Genomic DNA, 20,555 nt, shown 5'->3' with positions numbered 1-20,555 from the left:
GTTAGATGTGGGATTGTCATAGGTAATCTCATCATGGCAAGGAAGTTCTTTTTTTATTTCTATTTTTCTTAAGAATCTTAGTCATGATAAGGGATTGGAGTTTGTCAGATGCTTTTCAATATCAGTTGTTGATTAAATAGCATTTTCCTTCCATGATCTCCTAAAATGAAGGACTACACACTTTTTTTTTAAGTACAGTAGGGACATTATGTTCCTAAAATGAGCTGACTGGACGGTTCAACTATTGTTGGATCTAACCTGTTAATCATTTTTAAGGGATTGGGTGTGTGTCATGGGACACTGGTTCACAGATTTTTTTTTTGATATGTTTGACTTTATTTGGTATTAGAGAAGTGCTGGCATTGTTAAAGAAGTTGGCAGTGTTCTTCTCAGACTGTTCTAGAAACATTGTTTAATCAGTGCTATTCCTTAAGTGCTTGGTAAAATTTGCTGACAATGTTAACTGGACCAAGAATTTTCTTTATCAGAAGGCTTTTATTTTTGGGTGCAGATTCAATCTGTTGAATTTACATGCTTGAGATTGAATACAGGACCTCACACATACTAGGAAGTGATCTGCCACTGAGTTACATCCTTAACTGTGTGCTTCAGATAGGTTTCGGATTTGTGAGCGTTTGCCCTCTGTGGCAGTTGGGATTACAGGCTTATAGACTTTTTCTTAAGAGCTGGGAGAGTTTGTGTTTGTCAAGAAATTGTTGATTTCATCCAACTTAACAGTGTTCCCTTATTGTCATTGAATGTAGGTAAGTATGGTTGTGGTGTTTACCTCATTCAGGTTTTGATGCCCTGAGTCGTATTCCCCCCTCCAATCAAAATCTGAATCTAGCTTTCAGTTTTGTCAGCCTTCTTTCTCACTGAATTTTCTGTATTAAACTCAGTTCCTAGTTTTGTGGCTTTTATTTCATGCTTTGTTTTTTTTTTAGCTTGCTCTAGGATTAATATGTTCTTCGCTTTTGAGGGTTCATGCTTAAACTGTTGACCTGAGATCTTTGATCATTTTAATATAAAAATATAGTTAAAGATTGCTTTATCTTACCAAACTCTTATGTTGTTTCTTTGCTTTTATTTTAAATATTGTCTAATCCTCCTTTTGTCCCATGGATCATTAATTACCACATTTTGACCACTTTTAATGCCTGTGTGTCATTAACTCCGGCATACTTCCTTGAGGTCTGAAAACACACTTTGTATAACTTCAATTCGATTACATTTGTTAAGGTTTGTGTTGTGTCCAACTATGTAAGTTGTGTTGTTTCTTCCAAATTCAATTTGTTAAGGTTTGTGTTAATGCCCAACTATGTAAGTTGTGTTGTTTATTTCAAAGGACGTGTTTAGTAAATGTCAGGAAACTTAAATTTAATGACCATATTATGCAGATTTTCTTTCCTCACTAATTTCATCTCCTATTTCTGTCTGTTATTGAGAACACATTGCTGACCCTCAGTTATAACTGTAAGTTCATTATTGTTTAACTTCTAATTATGTGGTTTTTGTCTATTTTAATAAGCTTTGAAGCCTTGCTATTAAATGAATACACATTTGAACGGGTTGTACTTTCTTGGTGTCCCCAGTGTTACATTGTACTCATTTTGACTCTAAAAATACTCATTTATTGGACTCTGGTGTTAATGTAGTTTTCTCTGATTAGTTAACATAGTATTTTCTCCAAATCATTTGTTTTTATTCTATTGTTGTTTTTGTATTTGAAGTGAGTTATTTGGAAATGAGTAATAGCAAGGCCTTACTTTTGTATTCATTCTGACAATTTGTTTTATTTGTTTACTTAGACTACGTTTGATGTTATTATTGATAGAGCTTGATAAAATTCACCATCTTCTACAGGCTTTTTCTACTCTTCCATCCTTTCTGTTTTTCTCTTTGGTATTTTTTTTTCAAGTATTTTCCAAAGTGGAGGAGAAGTTAGAGCCCCTTTAGGCCAGTAAAGCCAAGACAGAATTCATTTCTAGCAGACTGTTGTAGAAGAAGTATCAGGCAGATGTTTTCCAGGCAGGAGGGACGTGACAACAGCCTGAGAGTTAGATGTGCAGAGTAACAAATGAAGAGTGTTTCTACGGTTTGGATGTGATTTGAGTGTGTCCCAAAGTCTCACGTGCCGGGGACTCGGTGTGATGCTGACAGGAGGTGGGACCTTCCAGGTTGGGCCTAGTGGGAGGTAATTAGGTTTTAAAGGAAACCACCAGAGTCCACACTTATGTCCCTGGTAATGCCTAGGATTATGGCTCTGTTCAACCTTATTGTTCTATGTGGGCTTAGAACCACCCTGAGATTTTTTTCTTGTTCATCTTCTTGCCATTCCTTTCCTTTTCATGATCTCTCTGGTTTTTCATGATGCCATTTTCCATGAGGCCCTCACCAGAGATGAGCAATGTCTCCATCATGTTCTCATCCGCAGTTGTGATCTGACAGTCCCACAGATTGCTATGTGTTTGCATGTCCAAAGTGAAAGGAATGATGGGACCTTGGGTGGCTTTTGGAAACAGTCTTCTTATGACTCCGCTTTTCTTTTCTAGCATTTCCGTTTTAGTCTCATAAAGCAGTAAGAAGACATACTGTGATTTGATATAATAAGACATACTCTGTCTCTGATGATAATGTGTGTTTTCTCCCTTTTCTGTGAAAGCTTGTAACATTAATCACACTTATTTTGATTTATTTTTCCAAGGTTCCAACATCTGTGGTCTTTCTGAGTCTGCTTTTTTCCCTGTTTGTTATATTTGCCTTCTTGTATGTCTTTTAATCTTCATTGAAAGGCCGGATATCTTCCATAGAAAACAGATAGATGGCAAATATATTTTGTGCCTAGAACTGGCCATGCGTTCTCCTCTATTAGACCTTTCCGGTGTTGTGTAGAAGGACTGTGTGTGTCTCCGAGCCTTCCCTGTAACCGCCTCTTTCTAGCTTCTCAACATGCATGGCAGCAGAGACTTTGTCAAGGTTCCTGCCCTCTGCCAGGCACCGTTTGATTGCGTTGGATGGGGGCTGTAGTGAAGAGTATAAACTGAATGTCTGTTTTATCTGTCGTGCGAAAGGGTCCGATCTCCTGAGACTTGTGCGAAGGCGACCTTCTGCAGCTGACTTGTGTCAATGTTAGTTGACTTCCTCTTTTTACCGATAATATGGCATTTGGAGTCATTTTCCTCATATAAGCAAATACAGCCTTTCCCCTCTTAGAGGTATTGGCCTTTAATTAAAACTCAGCTGTGCAGCCCCAGCTTTCCATAGAATTGGAATCAAATTGTGGGTTTCTGAACTGTCTGGCATAAGTTTGTACGCATTCATCTTTCTCCATCTTATGTAGAAGTCATTCAATTTTCAGTTCGTGTCATGCTTTAGCATATTACAGGAGGGCCCGAAAGTCTTCAGTGTAGTAAATCTGAGACCAGCCAGACCCTGTCTCAAAAGAAAATACCATAACATTTCCAGCTATTTGTTAAAAAGGTGACAAGGACTGGGGAAATCACTCATTGAGTAAAGTTCATTCTTTGCCAGCATGAGATCTCGAGTTCAAATCCATGGCACCCACATAGAGCCTGTATGTGAAGTTGCGGGCATCTATAGCCTCAGTACATAGAAGAGGTGAGCTACAGCTCAGAGGCTCACTAGCCAGCCATTCTAGCCCAAACATGGTGACGCTGCACAGAAGCGCACGTGCATGTACATGATTCTCTCTCTCTCTCATACATACACACACACACACACACACACACACAGAGAGAGAGAGAGAGAGAGAGAGAGAGAGAGAGAGAGAGAGAGAGAGAGAGAAATTATTGAGGAATTACTTAGGATTGGATCCAGTGCCGCAGGGAATGTTTCTAAAAGTGTATGTCTTTTGATGCACTCAGAAAATATTTCTCAGAGTTAACATAGACTAGAATCAGTGAGCTATAGAATACGTGTGGCTTATGTATGCACAATTTCAGTGCGTGTTTATTTGTTTTGCACTGCTGGAGATTGGTCCTAGGAGCTTACACACTCAAAGCAGGTGCCCTACATTGAGCTTTATTCCCTGTCTAAGACAGATTGTTTCATGTTAAAATTTAAATGAAGCAGCTGAGAATCTGTTATTAGAGTAAGCAGTTAAGAAGCAAAAGGCAAAAGAAGCCATGTCTGTTGAAAACCTTGAAAGATGGAACACAGCCACTAGAAACTGAAAGAAAGAAGGAAGGGAAAGAGAAACATGCACACGAAGCAGAAAGAGTTATTCTATATGGATTGTTAAGTACAGCTACCAGTCTGATGAAAGGTAGCTGAGAACTGGAATCTAAAAATGTGTTCTTGACGTCTGGCCCAATGCTCCCCAGCTGGGTAAACCACTCACTTTTTCCTTCTTTAAAAGAATAACAGTAACACTGACCGCAAAGAAACCCTCACAGCACCATGCATCTCGTCAGTTCTCGGTAAGCATTAGCGTGAGCGCCACCATCCCAGTTCTCACCTGACATCAATTTTGCCTTCGAATCATTTCAGGGATTTCACAGAACTTCATCCTTATTAAGAATGAAGGGTAGTAAGGGCTGGAACAGTTAAGAAAACTTGTTACTCTTGCAGAGGACCCCGGTTCAGTTCCCAGAACCCATAACAGATGGCTGATGTCAGAGTAACTCCAGTTCCCAGGAATCTGTGTCCTCTTCTGGCCTCCACCCATCTTCATGCAAGTGACGCACATATTTATACTCAGGCCCATATTTTTTTTTTTAAAAAAATAGAATGTCTAACCTTGTGTTATAGTGATTACCGATATATGGTTCTTTTACCTTAGAATAAATAACTATTCATTAAGCATGTCTAGTGCATTGCATCCTTGAGGACCATTGTGTCTGAAATTTTCAGCTCAAAATAAAAATCAAATGAGGTCATACAAATGTTACACAAATATGGGTGATGATGAGGAGACTGCAAGCAGGGACATCCTCATTTCTCTGCCTTGCAGAGCAGTGGGCAGACAGCATTCTTCATGCAACCAGAGAATTCCAGAGGCAGACCTCTAGCACCAGCCTCCAGTTCCACAATGATAGCACTGGTGGGTTTTACCCTGTGTTTTAGTGATGAATGTAACCCAAACATAAAAAGATCTAAATGCATGCTTTGAAGGAATTTGCTAAACTGACAAGGAGGACCCAAAAAAAAGCACAATTCCATTTGTTTCTTTCACATCTGTGTTTACTTTTCCCCTTCTCTTGTGCATAGTGGAGATTTTCAAAAGATTATATTTTAAAACCAAATAAATATTTTCCCAAAATCTTCACTGATGGACTGCATCACCGTGATCTTTGTAGATATGGGCATTAAATCATTTACAGGACTAACCCCAGTGTGGCATTTTCCCCTTTATCCATCAGTAATGAAAACTTCTACCGCTTACCAAAGAGCTAACTATACTATCCCAGCTTTTTGGAATATTTAATCAATCTTACTTCTTTTATTATGACTATAAACATACAATGATTGTACAAGTTACTGGGTCTCCCTGCAACATCTGTAACAAGCAGGTAGTGTTCTCTAGACACATCATTCTTGTCTTCCTCCTTTTCTTGCCTTCCCCCCTCTTTCTTCACCCTCAGCCCTTCAACTTCATCTTTCCTGATCAATCCTGTTCTACTTTCAGGTTGTCATTTCCCCCCTTGTTGACAGCTTTGCCAAGTGCTTGCTCTGTGCTTCTTCACATCTAAGAAGAGTTTGTTCGGAAGCAAATATTTATACTTCTTTATTGTCTTGTTGTGTGTTATTTAAAAAGTATCAGTTAAATAAGGGAAAGAGGAAGAGAAATGACCCAAATCAAGAGAAACTAGTAAGGGAATTATGATTATTATTATTGTTAATTGATATTTTAAAAGTTGAGAAAGCTAATAAGACATGACAGAATTTTATACCAAGCAGTAAAACCCAAAACACAGAATTGGGTTACTTATGTATTCATTAGCGCATGCTTAATGAGTCTCTTAATGGATAAACTCTATGTGTCAGCCAGTTGTAAGATATTTTCTATGATCATTATTGGTTCTTGGCTAAATAATAGTGCATACTACATGACATCTTAACATGCCTTTTTGGAATTGTCATACTTCAGAAAGACAATGAATGCCTTTGAGGAGTTTCAGTCCCTACTTGAACAAATCTAGCTTATAGAAACTAATTCTAGGGGAATTATGTTGGCAGAACATTCATTTAGTATCTGTCCTACCCAATGAATTGCAATATTGTGTTAGGATATCTTAAAGAGCAATTATCTATGGGTCATCTGGTTTAGAAGATGAGAAGATTGCCCCAAAGAAACACAAAGACAGTATCTGAGACAAAGAAGAAATAAAAGAAAGAAAGAAAGAAAGAAAGAAAGAAAGAAAGAAAGAAAGAAAGGAGTCAAGTTGGAAGAAATTTCACAACTTTCACTTTATCAGTATTTACAAGATACCAACTCAATTTAAAAAACAATGTTAGAAAATTGGTATTCCAGGCATAGAATAAAATCTTTTTCTCTTTTTTATACCTTTGAGAACATAGAAATGGATCTGAGGGGTTTAACCTCTTCAGTTCAATCTGAATAACTGAGATTCCATCCAAGTGTCTCTCTTATGTGGACCTTATCTATCTTGTATTTTCCTTCAAGTACATTAAAGAGTTTCTTTTGGGTCAAGTAGAGTTAGAACTTCTTTTGTTGTTCCACAAACTAGTCTTTTTTCTCCTGCGCTACAATGTTTGTTCAGACTTGGATGATGTCACCGATGCGGGAGAATTGTCTGTATTCTGTGAATCATGTTTTAAATAAGCACTGATTGGCCAGACAGAAAGTATAGGTGGGTCAGCCAAACAGGAAGTAGAGATGGGGCGATGAGAACAGGAGTATTCTGGGAAGCAGGAAGCTCCCTCCGCAGTTCTGCCCAGACCACTGGAGAGGCAAGATGTAAGCTGCCCTGCTGAGAAAGGTACTGAGCAGTGTGGCTAACATAGATGAGAATAATGGGTTAATATAAGCTACAAGAGTTAACAAGAAGCCTGAACTAATGGGCCAGTCAGTTTTACAACTTATGGAGATCTCTGTGTGATTTTCTTTGGGACTTCCGGACTGTGGGGTACCAGGCAGGACAGAAACCCAAACAAGCAGGCCCCCTCATGTTACAGGTCACTTACTGTCGTTCTTTCTTTCACACTTACATGTACACACTCAAGACAACTGGTTACAGAAGCTCTGTGTGAGCAAATGTGTGGTTCATCTATTACCCACCATTCCAAGACAAACCTTACATTGCTCTCATTTATCAGCCTTAAGAGGTACTGCAGTGATTGGTTAGAGGCAGAGTCTAGAAGATTGCCCTACTTTAAACTGGGTATCTTTGGTCAAGTTGCTTCCCCCTTTCCAAGGCTCGGTCTTCTTATCTCTAAAATGGAGACAATAATAATGAGTATTTGTGATTAGATGGGAAAGTGTGTGTCAATCATCACAGTGACTCACACAGAGTAGCAGCTTAATGACCACTAATGTGCGTAGAGTATCTCCAAAGACCTAGATACAGAATAAATGCTTAGCCCATTGGAGCTGAGTAGGATTTAGTATCCCCAATACAGTACTGTTGTTTACCATGTGGGTAAGAAAACTTTATTATACCATTTGGACTTAATTTGAAAGCCAGCCCCATCCTCCTATGTTAAAGTCAGCTCCCAGACTACCTAGGGAAGTGCCTGGCATGGCAGTGAACACACTTATACAGGCATGATTAGATGGTCCAGATTGTGGTTGTATTCTGCAGTGAAGGATGTTGGAGTACTATAACACTATGTGTTTGCTTGTTTTTGAATCACTTTAACTTTGACGCGTTTCCTTTTGATGGTTGGTGAAAATAATGTCATTCTGAACTTGGAACTATAGCTGCATGAGATACAGTAATGGGATTCTAATTGCCTATAAAAAAAAGAGTCAGGAATTGACTTTCACACGTGGGCTAAAACTCCATGGAAGATTTGTTTATTAAAAAACAATTGTTCTATGGATATGTGTGTCCATTGGACGTTCTGCTGCTGTGCATGTGTTTCCAGAGAAGATTCTGGGTAAACACTGTAATTTTCCAAAGCAGCTGGTCTTCTCCAGGCGTTATTACAGGGTCAGACTATTTCCTCCTAATCTGACCATAATGTCATAAAACGCTGGCTGTTCCCTTGGCAACTGTTGAGTGTAGACTAACTGCTTTCTCTACCTGAAGCCAGCACTGGGCTGCAGGCAGGCTCCTGCAGGCAGTGAGGAAGCAGTTCTCGCTGAGGGTGTTTGTGTCAACAAGTCGCTGGTCTTGTTTTCCTTCTCTTAGGAGACTCCACATGCAAACTTTATAGAGGAAACAATGAACACGGATCAGGCTCGTGTGCTTTGTTTCTTTCACGCTTTCTTTTTACCCTGTGTAAAACTGCTGCCCCTGGTTGACTTCTTTCCAATGAAATAATTGGTAAGAAATCAGAAGCTATAACTGAGAGGCTGTGTGGATACTTGCTGTTGCTTTCTCCCCCTCATCTGCGCCTGACTTTAAATACCTGTGGCGCTCTTCTGGGGCTTTTCCAGATGGGTTCTCCCGATCTCAGTCCCTAAGTTAGGGCAGAGCCTATATATGTCCTTCGACATACATCACAGTCAAGTCCATTTTCTTAGGGAAATGTGGCCTTTTACCTCTTATTCCCACCTCCCTTCCATCTTTTCTGAAATCCTCTGCCATGCAGACTGAGTACCAAACAAATTAGTTTGTATTTTCTTGCTAAGTAGTAAAAAGAAGTTAGAAGTGTTGGGCAAAAATAGATCAAGTTGTATGAAAAAAACTAATTTCTTTTCCCGATTGCTATAAAATATCTTGTATGAGTCCCCAAATTTATCATAGCACTGAGCAGCTAATAGGAATATAAAACTACTACAGTTTAAGTTGTTTACAAAACAGTAATAATTGTCAAAGGAAACATCAACAAAGGTTAATTTTTTTCTTTTTTCTTCTCTCAAGATTAGCAAGAAATGATACCCTATTTCTTTCCTCAAGTAGCAAGAAGTGATACCTTATTTTCCTGTGTAAAAAACAAGAGAGAAACCCTTTTTGATTTTTGCATAGAAATGCTTGTTTATAAATTGAGGAGAAGGAATGTGACACCTTCAAAAGGCAGGCCTCTTTATTACATGGAAAGTCTCTGTGGGTCAGCACAGGATTTCTGGAGCCACTGGGCCCTCTTCAGGTCATCTCTTTGAGGTAGCTTATAGAAGTACGTGCGGTAAGGGCACCAGCTGCCAAAGTAGCGAAGCTGAAGAGAGACTGGGTCCGCTCTGCTTCCTGGCAGCCTGTGTGGTGTTGTGCAGCCTTGTCAAGCTTTCATCCACACTACACAGCACAGTGGGTAATAACCTGCCAGATAACCCTTCTGAGCAAGACTTAGGTTGAGCCAATTCCGAGCTCTGAAAGCAAAAATCTATCCCCGGATTTCTACTGGGCTATTAAAGCGCTTAGCTCTGTTTGGATAGAGATGTTCGAGGGAATACAGTGAGCTGAATCCGCTGCTGCGGCCATTCCAAGTAAGATGCCAAGTGTCCCATTCTTCCTGCCTCTGGCAGCGCATCCTTTTCTCTGAAGAATATCACACCTTCTTCCTTTTTACAAGTATTTGTGCTGCTACTGCCTCTCCTACCCCCCAAACGACACCCAATCCTGTTGGGATTCCTGTGGGCTGTGGTAAGAGAGAGGCATCTGAAAAGACTGCAGGGTTGCTGTGTAGACAGAACAAAAATGGAAAACCAGATCATGTGTTTGTCTGAGAACTAAAATTCCAAAAACCTAATCTGAAGTGAAGGAACACACAATAGTGCAAGACGGTGTCCAGACTCACTTTAAAGGAAGCCCAGAAGAGAGTACCAGTTCTGGGTTTTGGACTCTCTCTTTCTCTCTCTCTCTCTCTCTTCCTCCTCCTCCTCCTTCTTTTCAGTAAGCCATTGGTATTTCTAGGAAAATGATACAGATCATGATTTGATACACATGAGGTAACATTGCAGACATGAATGACCTTTCTTAATAACCAGTGAGGTCCCGCGGGTCTGCTGTTAGCCTCACCCTTAGAGCGGCCCTGCTGTCCAACCCTGTACTCAGTGAGCAGAGAGACACAGCTGACAGCCGAGCACGCAGGATGACTTGCTGAAAATACCACAGCAGATTCATTGCCTACTCTACTGAATATCAAATTTCTTAATTTTTAACAAATGTCCCTTAATTTTTTTTAGTATCGTTTTCTTATGAATAATAATGCGTGTAGCATATGACAACTGTTTAGTAGCTGACAGGGTCGTGCGTCTTCATCTGTGTCTGTAACAGTTTCAATGACTACTTCTCTCCCTTTCGTTATTTCTTTTCTTGAACCTCCCAATAGTTGTCAAGAGTTTCAGAGTTCCTGCTAGCTGGACAGATATTATTCCAAAGGGCTTAAAAAAATAGAAACTAGTATGGGAATCACTTGGTTATTGTCTGCAGTGAAACTGTTAAGCTTGTTATATGTGAGAGGCAGTTTAGTGGGATGGAAGAGTTACTTGCTCTGTTGCCCTGGGATTTAAGTACCCACTTTATTGTTTGGAATAGTGTGCCTTGGGCAGACTGTTTGACCTGTTGAGAATCATTCTCTTCAGACAACAGGTTAAGGGAGATAATATACTATACTACCATCGCAGAGACATATTACTGTATTGACCTTGAAGCACCCAAATCCTTGTGAGCAATACTGTGTGCCAGCCTTCTTCCCAGCCCAAAGGGTTATGTCTATATTCAGTTCGGTTGACTTTTGACAAGGAAAAAAAAATAACTTGCCATGAGTTCGGACATTGATGAAATTCAGCTAATGTTAATTTTAAGGTGTCTTTCTTATCACTAAGGAGTTTCAGTTTCTCTCTCTCTCTCTCTCTCTCTCTCTCTCTCTCTCTCTCTCTCTCTCTCTCTCTGTTGTCTTAAATAACCATTTGATTTGGAAATTTTCTAAGGTACCTGAAAATCTATTGCGAGCCACACCTGGCCCTCTGAAAGTTTATCAGATGGAAACCCATTTTAAAAGATTATAAAAATAAAAGCTGGCTTTGAGGGCAATTATAGTAGATACAGAAACTCCATGCAGAAGGCATTTATTCTAACTGGGTAATTGTCAATTCTTTGGGGTAGAAGAAGCCGGGTCTTAAAACTGATCAGGGTCTTTGGCAGGTGATGTTGCTGGGAAAGAGAGACAAGGATGAAGGACCTGAATGAAGACATGCAGATGGAGAAGACTGGCGTGTAGGCAGTAGTAATCCACCTGCGGGACAAGAATGGAGAGAGGGAATGGAAGACACACATAGGAAGCCTACAAGGACCGGTTAACAGTGGGTTTTGAGTGGCAAACTCAATGGTGACATTCGAGAACACTGCCAGGCATGAACAGAAGTCTACCTGCAGCAGCTAAGCTGTAAGCAGGTCAAACTGAAGGGTGAAATCTTCAGGCATTTTGTCGGAAAAGGAAGTTTCTGTGTCCCCCTTGCAGTGGATGAAAGGTCTTAGGAGGTTGCGCATCGTGATTTCAGCTGTGTGTGCAATTCCACAAGAAGCGGGACTTATTTTCACTCTTGTGTAATGGGGTGAGTTTTTGTTTTGAGCAGATTCTCCCAAGGAAGTGTGGTAATCACATTTCTAAATCCATCCCACTGAGTGCTGTCAGCGGTGAATCATTGCTTGTGTGTTAAAAGGTCAAAAAATTTCCCCTTAGAAATTCATTATTATGCTGACTGGAAAGCTTGGCTGTCCTGTAAATTTGCATGTTCATGTGTGTAATGTATGTGAATTCAACAGATACAAGACCAGAAGAGGCACAGAAGATTCCGTGTTATCACATTAAGTCAAATATTTATAAAATAGACTTTAGAAGTATGCAGAAGCAAAGTGCCCACATCTTCTATTTGTGTCTGGGCAAGGCTGTGTGCTGGCTAGTATAAAAGATGGAGCCTGTGCTCACATTTGCCAATGTGACTGTTATACTTTCTGATCGCGTTTGTTTTTTCTCACTAATGCACTCACCCCAAGAGATCTCAAGTTGATTTTCCTAGAATTGACGTATTAGAATGTCCCAAAGTCAGGATTGAATTCCATTATTCATGTGTACAGCTGTCCAGTGAAAAGACTATGTTTTTATTTCCTGTATTCTTGAAGGATTCATTTATTAGCATTAGTAGTAGGAGTAGTTGTAGTAAATTTAGCTTCTCCTGGAGCGAATCTAGACCACTAAACTGAAATCACAAAATTCAAATTTAACAATTTTCCATTAGTTTTTATGAGAAGTCTAAATTTCTGTTTAAGCAAACAAACAAGTCAGATGTGGTGGTACATGCCTTTAATACCAGCACTTGGGAGGCAGAGACAGCCTGGTCTACAGAGTGAGTTCTAGGCTTCGAAACCCTGTCTCGAAAACCAGAACCAAACAAACAAACCTAGATAAACAATGTCTCTACAAGTTGTGAAGTGTTCAGCAGAGTAGGTCTGAGAAAAGTGTGATCTCTTTATCTCCCGTGTGTGTTTGAGTGTTTGTCTGCCTTTATGTCTGTGCACTACTTGTGTGCTTTGTGCACATGGGAACCAGAAGAGGGTGTTGGCTTCCATGAGACTGGAGTTGGAAACCCTTGTAAGCCTCCATGTGGGTGCTGGGAATTGAACCCGAGTCCTCTAGAGTGCTTTGAACCTCTGACCCATCTCTCCAGCCTCCCATGAAGCTCTGGCTCATTTTCACCTCACCAGTGCTGTTTCACAAGCTGTTCTAATTCTTGAACATGCTTGTAATCCCACGTCATTCATGTTTTTAATCTCACATCATTCTGGTCAGCAGGATGTACATATTCCCCACATCCTACTCGCTGAAGTTGCTTTCCCTTTTAGGTTTTGCCCTTTTCAGAGATGATGTTCAGGCATCACATCTAGCCTGTTACTTTCGTTTTTTTAAAGCTCTCTGGGTAATCCCAACCCAAAAATGTATTGTTTGCAGTATTTTCCAGTGTGGTTTCCATAATTGTTACATTAGACATTCCAGAGAGGATACATTTCATGGATACAGTAGACATTCCAGAGAGGATACATTTCATGGATACAGTAGACATTTCTGAGAGGATACATTTCAAGTCATGTGTTTTCTCATCATATACTTTGAATCATTAGCATTTTAAAATAAATAGCCAACACATCCTCTTCATTTCCCATAAAGCTTTATTTATTTTTATCTCTCTCTCTGTCTCTCTCTCTTTCTGTCTCTCTCTGTGTCTGTCTCTCTCTCTCTTTGTGTGTGTGTGTGTGTGTGTGTGTGTGTGTATGTGTGTGTATGTGTGTGTGTGTTTATGCTGCTTTTGGGTGGGTGCCCTTAGAGACCAGAAGCAGATGTTAAATTCCCTGGAGTTGGAGTTATAGGTGGTGAACCACCTGACATGGATCCTGGGAACTGAACTTGGGTCCTCTGGAAGAGTAGTAAGCGTTTGTAACATGAGGGCCGACTTGTTGAGGTTTCTGTCCCACCTGGTACCCCACAGCCGGGAAGCCCCCAAGAAAATCACACAGAGAGTCTGCATTACTTATAAACTGATTGGCCCATTAGTTCAGGCTACTTATTAGCTCTTGTAATTATATTAACCCATTTTTCTTATTTTGTTAGCCACATGACTCGGTACCTTTCACAGTGAGGCAGGTCACATGTTGCTTCTTCTGTGGTCTGGTCTGGGCAACGGAGGGAGCTTCCTGCTTCCCAGAATATTCCTGTTCTCATCGCCCTGCCTCTACCTCCTGTCTGGTTGATCTACCTATACTTCCTGCCTGGCCAATCAGTGTTTATTTAACAATTCTGTGTTCTTAACTACTGAGCCATCTCTCTCCAGCCCATCTTTTTAATTTTTGAAAATAATACTGCGGTTATATATTCATATATAAAATATATCCAATTATACATTCACTCATATATTAGACCTATTTATAGATTTGTGTATAACATTCTCTGGATTTTAGTAGTAGTGTAATGTTTCTTAGTATGGCACTATTCTTTAATCTATCCTTGATTGCTACACACTGAAAGCACTCATAGGCAACTGTCTTCGTGTGAGAGGACATAGTTGATTTCTTTGTTTCTCTTTGGGCTGAGTTTTGTCCACACAAAGGAACAAGTAGTCCTCATGGTGTTGCTTGTTCCTGGTGTCCCATTTCTCCTGACCTGTGAAATAGGGTTCTTTTCTCTGTTCCTGAAACCTCAGTTTATAAGAAAGAGCTGTGGAGTGACACGGCCACAGCTACTTGGTCACGTGTTCCTGGAAAGGATTGGGTCCATCCGAGACAGGCAGAGTGGTCCTGATAGGGTGGCAGGGACTTCTTGGAGTAGACAAATAGGATGGCAGAGCATTCTCTTCTCACATACAGAAAGTAGAAACTGTCTGCTCGGGCTACTTGAAATAATCCCGATTTAGGTGTCTGAAGGTCACGAAGATCTGATATAAACTCCGAGAAAAGGGGACAGGAGAGTGATGGGGTAGTAGCTCATGAATGGTAGTGCTGAGACTCCATGGAGACTTAGAGTGCCTAATCCCAGACTGGTATGATTTCACTACACACAATATGTTTGGAAGGAAGGTTAATCACTACAACAAGATGCCAAAGGTAGTCACTTAATAGGGATGTAAGGTTATCTGGGGCCTCTAAGTTGTGCCCATTGCTTTTTGGTCTGGCAGCGAAGACCCAACCAACATGTTATGATAGGATGGCATGGTTAGTCTTAATAACAAGATGCCCAAGCTAATCACTTAATAGAGATCAAAGGGCCTACAAGCTTGATAATTCCAACCCATGTCAAGCTGACCCATTGCTTTTTGATCTGGCCGGGAAGGCCCGTTCTAACATGTCATGGTGACATGGTGTAACGCCCCAAAACCATTCACCTCACAAAGAAAATGAGGATAAAATGTGAGCAGGGTCCCATGCTCCTCTTCCAGGACCTGTCCTCTGTGACGTGCGGACTGCAGTAGAGAAGTTCCACCACTTCCCCTTAGTGCACCCTGCGAGCTCAAGTCTTTTTCCCCTTAATATTCATATTACTTTCTTCTATGTAGTCATGAGTGCATGCATGCATGTATGTGTGCCATGTGCATGCCCAGCATCTGTGGATTCCATGGAACTGAAGTTACAAGGAGTTGTAGACTTTCATGGGGTTCTGAAAACCAAGTCTCTTTAAGAACAGGCAGTGCTGTTTACCAGCAAAGCACCTTCAGCTTCTACTACATGGGTCATTAAGGGATGTCTACAGTCTAAACCAGCGCAGAAAGTAAGGCAGGAGTGATCATCTCTGTCTCGGTCTGGGGGCAATGTGATTAAGTTCTCTACTCTCTCCTCAGGTGCTGCCCTGTTCGCTTGGCACAGCCTTGTAAACATTAATTTCTCCCTTACACTTTTACTAGTTTGGATTGTTTTTTTAGACTGTACAAACAGGGCAGACCTTGTCATTCTGCCTAGGACACAGTGGGCACTTGGGATATGTTTGCTGAGTGAAAGCAGCATGGGCCATCCCAGCTTTCCTGTCTAGTGATCTGCTTTATGATACAATTTCCAGAAACGCATTGTGTCTAAAATTGGGTACCATATGTACAGGAAATCTTTTCTATGTCAGCATGAAATCTCTCCAAAGTAAGTCCCTTCATCCTTTGTTGTTGTTTTATTTTTTGATACAGAAAATAGTAAACTTTGGAGTAGAGTAGCTGCTTGGGGAGGGGACCGTACCTTGCAGAAAGCTGGGCACAGGCTAGATTGCTTTGCACCTTTACCATTCATTTACTTCTTTGCAAGAATCTCATTTAGTGTTCCAGCCAATCTGTAAGGCGCAGAAGACCAAGCCTGGGTCCCAATCAAAGTCATCGGACATAGACTTTTTTCCATCTCTTCTGGAAGATACAGATAAAAATGAATGGCTTCGGGGTCAATAAGAAATCTCCCCTTGTATCCAAGAGGGGGTACCACTGACTGCTGAGCAGGCCTTCATCCTTTGTGAGGTCTCCTTCTAAAGCAGGGTATATATGGGGGACTCCTGTGGCCCCAGTGTGATTTAGCTTACTCTTTCAACCATAAAGTCCCCTGAGTGGCAGTACAAATCTTTGTTCTAGGGAGGGTTCATCCAGGGATATTAAACAAAATGGTATTTGGATGGAAACTTGGCGTCCCAATTTGGAAACATTTTTTTATTGGGTACAGATTGGGGGGGGCGGGAACGGGTAAGAAAAAACAAACACAACAACTATGTTGTAAATGTTAATAAAAAAGAACAAGTAAAACAAATTAAAATGTTTTGTTTTGCTGAGGCTTTTTTGCATTCCCATGACTCCAGAATACTTTTAGATTTTATGACAATCTATAACGGCTTTAGTATAAAAAGACAAAGAAAAAGGGAAGCAAAGGAAATCCCAGGGGCGACAGGAGGATGATGGACAGTTGTATTAGTTGTTCGCCACAGATTCTAATGGGATTTGCTTTGGCATGGCTTTTATGAGTCAAAAAAAAATGTACTGTTAATAATTTTTAACATGGGGTTCTAAATTATGTTTCCAATCAGCCCGTTGTTTGTTAGGCCCAAAGCTCTGCTGCCTTGCCCAGTGTGCATCTGGCCGGCCTCTGGAAGAGCCTTGCTGTTGCCGATTGCTGAAGTTATTTGGCTTGTCAGTGTACCATAATAAGAAGTGAATGGTCATGATTTGATTCCGGGGTCTGTTTGGGGTCCCACCGTCATCCCGGAAATGTGGATGTAAGTGGAAGGAGTCGAATGGAGAAGGCCATGTTGTACCCGCATGTGTTGTGGATGCTGTCTGACTGGCTGGATGGTTATAAGCAGCGAGGATTCCCAGATAGCACCTATGCTCTCTGAAAAGGCATGTACCTGCTTGGTGGCAGACTTAAGTGAGATGACTCCTGATGGTAGTAAAAGGAAGATCTTGAAATGGGTCCTCCTGTGGTTTATTTAACTGTAAGATAAACAGAAGCAAATGACATTTGAAATGAAGCTCTTTAGCTGTATTTTACATCCTCCATAATGAGGTGTTGCTGGTGGGTGCCCCGGTGGATATTGCCTGAAGAAACGGCCTCATCATTGGAGAGAACTGAACTCAAATTGGTACTGACCTGGAATACCAACTCCTTCCAAAGACCCGGGGTTGAAGTTTGGATAGTTTCTCCTTGAGATGGACATGAGACTTCTGGAACACTCCCACTCTCAAAGGCTCCTGTCTTCCCTTTGGGTGTGTGCAATACTGTGGACTCGGTATTTGGAAGTGGTGCCTATTTTCTGCCAAATGGCATATCGGCACAGATGTGGAGCCACCGGGTATGCATGCTTTTTCTGAAATTTCTTACAATTAGTTTTAAGTGCCCTATGTCCAATGTCATCCTTGATACATTCTTACGTCCTCATCTCAGTTCCAAAGTGGAACCTCACATCGTCATCGTAGATCTAGCTGTCAAAGGCAAAGGTGATAACATGCAAAGCTTTAGAAGCCTGAAGTCGAATGGGATAGTAGTGTTGGGAATGGGGGCGGGAGAAGGAACATGTAAGAATCACGTGACTATTGTGGATTGGCAGAAATTCAATTTGCCTGGCCAGGAGCAGCTGCAGCCTAAGCAGAAGATGCTCACTCTGCTTGTGACTTGCTGCCCATCGGTCTCCGTGGAAGTCTATGATGAGCAACATCATGACATTCTGGAGTACTTACTGGAACTATCATGTCTGGTTTTAGTGACATGACACACTCATAGATTAGGACCCTTATTCGTCTACCTTTCAGCCCTGAGTAGATGCAGAAGCCCCAGCCTTTCTCTCAGCCTGGGCACATGCATGCACACACATATGTTTGCATGCTTACACGTTCTGCTCACTTGCGGGTAGGACTTTTTCCTTGTTGCACGGCAGTGTTTCCTGTTTTTTTTGCACCACAGACGGCTATTTTCGAACTGCAGTCTCACCGTGAACGGGTTCGGTAGTCTTGGCATGCATTACTTTTTAGCACTTTTACCTAAAACAAGAATAGTAAGCATTCTTACGACAGACTTGGAATGTGGGTAAAATTGGAATTCTAGTATGTGTGGATATAAACATTTACATATGCATATATGCCAGTGAGCATACATGCATATATTTATATATAAAAAAACATGACTGCAGAGCAGATCATATACATATATGTCACTTAAAATGGTTTTCTTGTACCTCATAGGTGCTATTTAAGAATTAACTTTAAGTTAGCTGTAACTGGTCACTGACAGGGAGCTAATAGTTAAATATAGTTGTTATGAGGTGTGCAAATTCTTCAGCAACTGAAGGGAACCTTGCTGTGCTTTATGGGGAATATCTGCATGTGGCAAAGACATGGGAAAGGAGGCAGTGGGCTGAGCCTGTGTGTACTCAGGCTCAGAAGGTATCTCTTCCAGATGCCCGCTGCATCTTCCTGAGCAAAGACGTACAAACTCTGTTATACTTTCTCCCAGACTCCTATAGACTGCCTAACTGAGTATGATGGCAAGGTGTCTTCATTATAGTCATGCGTCCTCCTGACTCTAGGCATTGGGTTGAGTCTTGCCCTTCTAAGTGGGTCACCAATCATTTAGTTAATCAGATGTATCCTTCAGAACAAGTTCACAGCAATGCCCGGTGCTTCACAGTACTTTGACTGAATGCCTGTGCTGTGCAAGCTTTCTAAACCACCAATATCCTCCTCAATATTCATACAGCACACACTCCCCAACTTCATATTTATTTTCTTGCCTGCTGCTTATATTGAAGGACCTTGGGTCCCTCTGTTCCTACCTTGACTCGGGCTCAGAGATGTCCTGTTCCCGTGCTATTGATGTTGACAGAAGCAGGGCACATTTTTCTTCCATGTGCTGCTGATCTCTCCGACAGAATGTACAAGATGTTTTCTGGTTGCCAAGGATACCTGGTGGCATAATCATACCTAGCCTTTCTTTCCCTCCTTCCGCCCCCTCAGCTCTCCTCTCACCCTCTCCTCCCCTGGGTCTTTATGCGCTGCTCTATAGAGCGTACAGCTTGTCCTCTATAGGCTCTCATCTATTCTGTCTCAGGAGCAGCTGCCAGCCGAGTGACTGAAGAAAACACTCCACTCCAGACACTCCCCGGTGCGCCAGTAGACAGGCTGCCTCCAGAGAGAGCATGCCGCTCAAGCGCCCTGAAACACCGAAGGTCTTTCGGGTGCTTGTTTAGTATTGTGTTTTACTTTACAAAAGTGGATCCAGTTTAAACTTTCTTCAGATGAGGACAGATAAGAAAGCATTCAGGGCCCTCCGGTTAGATGTCCTTACCAGAGACATCTTGCCACCCTCAAGTTCAAGGGCTCCTCTCCGGTGTGTTTAGGATAGAATTTTAATAGGCAGAAGAGTATCGATGGAGAGGAATGTGGCTTAGTGTATGGTGCAGGATGTTCTTATCTAAGAAGGCCTGTCTAGAGAGCTTAGATTGGCACACCAGGCTCACTGTGATCTCACTTTTAATGGCCTCGGCAACGCCCTTCCTTCATGTCAGCAGTAGACACTCAATGTTTTGTCTTTGCCTGGAATTCCTCATCACCAGCACCGACCCTTCGTGACCCAACTCAAATCTCTCTCTCTCTCTCTGAAAAGGTCGGCCCCGCCTGCCCCCGCTGAAGGTAAATCTTCCTCCTAACATCTTCCCCACTCTCTCCCTCTTGAGTCATTCTCGGTCACTTCCTGGTCACTGTGTAGTTGATGCTGTCTTGGATCTAACACTAGCTGTCAGAATTCTGTCATAATGTTAAGGTGTTGTCCTTTCTGCCCTGTCCCCCTCTGGTTGGTCTGAAGACAGTTCCTCCCACACTACATCTGGCTGAAGAGTGCTTACTGGGTGGGGGAACAAACAAACGGCAGAAACCAAATGTAGAATGCAATAGCAGACAGGCCCCTTGGCGGAGACTAATGAAAGTAGGCTGATTATCTCCGGGATTGGAATAATTTTAACAGATTTGAATATTAAAATTGGTGTGAACTTTAGAGCAAATCAGGTACTGCCGCTTCAAGGAACCCTTCTTTGTTTTCAAGTAAGATTCAGACACGGGTCTGCTGGGTCATAACATGAGTTAAGATAATAGAGCTAAGACTTGCACCCCAGAGCTGCCACCAGCCCAGCATGTCCTTTTGAAATAAGATCACGATCATGTGATGTTTACATTCCATTGCCCAGACACATCCCAGGGGGCAATCTCCCACCGCATAGTCCTATAGAGTTATTTGTCTGCTGGTATAAATAGTTCAGACAAAATAATGTCAACTTAAGAGGGAAGCATGGTTATTTCTTTTATGTGGTGATTCTGTATAGAAGAGCAGGAAACTGAGCGAGCAGAGAAATTCTGCTCTGTCTCTGTGGAAGGCATAATGGCTGACAAGCCATTAACTGTGCAAAAGGAAAATTGGACTGAAGGCTGGCCACGAGTCTGAAAACAGCGAGAAAGAGAAAGGAGAAGTCCCTTG

The 20,555-nt window shown here is 41.5% G+C and overlaps 1 protein-coding gene and 1 long non-coding RNA gene across 12 annotated transcripts in view; one reads left to right on the top strand and one right to left on the bottom strand.

The window, feature by feature from the left end:
* The window catches only part of Lpp (LIM domain containing preferred translocation partner in lipoma), a 597,751-nt gene that overhangs the window by 528,877 nt on the left and 48,319 nt on the right, over positions 1 to 20,555 (top strand). The window lies entirely within an intron of this gene.
* On the bottom strand, positions 15,995 to 18,072 carry LOC146895603 (uncharacterized). The gene is made up of 3 exons (XR_015000545.2): positions 17,934 to 18,072; positions 17,184 to 17,515; positions 15,995 to 17,026 (listed from the first exon to the last, which is right to left on the bottom strand). It is a non-coding gene; the product is annotated as an uncharacterized LOC146895603 (long non-coding RNA).

Source organism: Myodes glareolus, chromosome 2 (genome assembly GCF_982192425.1).
Source record: "Myodes glareolus chromosome 2, mMyoGla1.1, whole genome shotgun sequence".
NCBI lineage: Eukaryota > Metazoa > Chordata > Mammalia > Rodentia > Cricetidae > Myodes > Myodes glareolus.
Note: the sequence above shows the minus strand (reverse complement) of the source record. Positions and strands in the feature narration are given on the sequence as shown.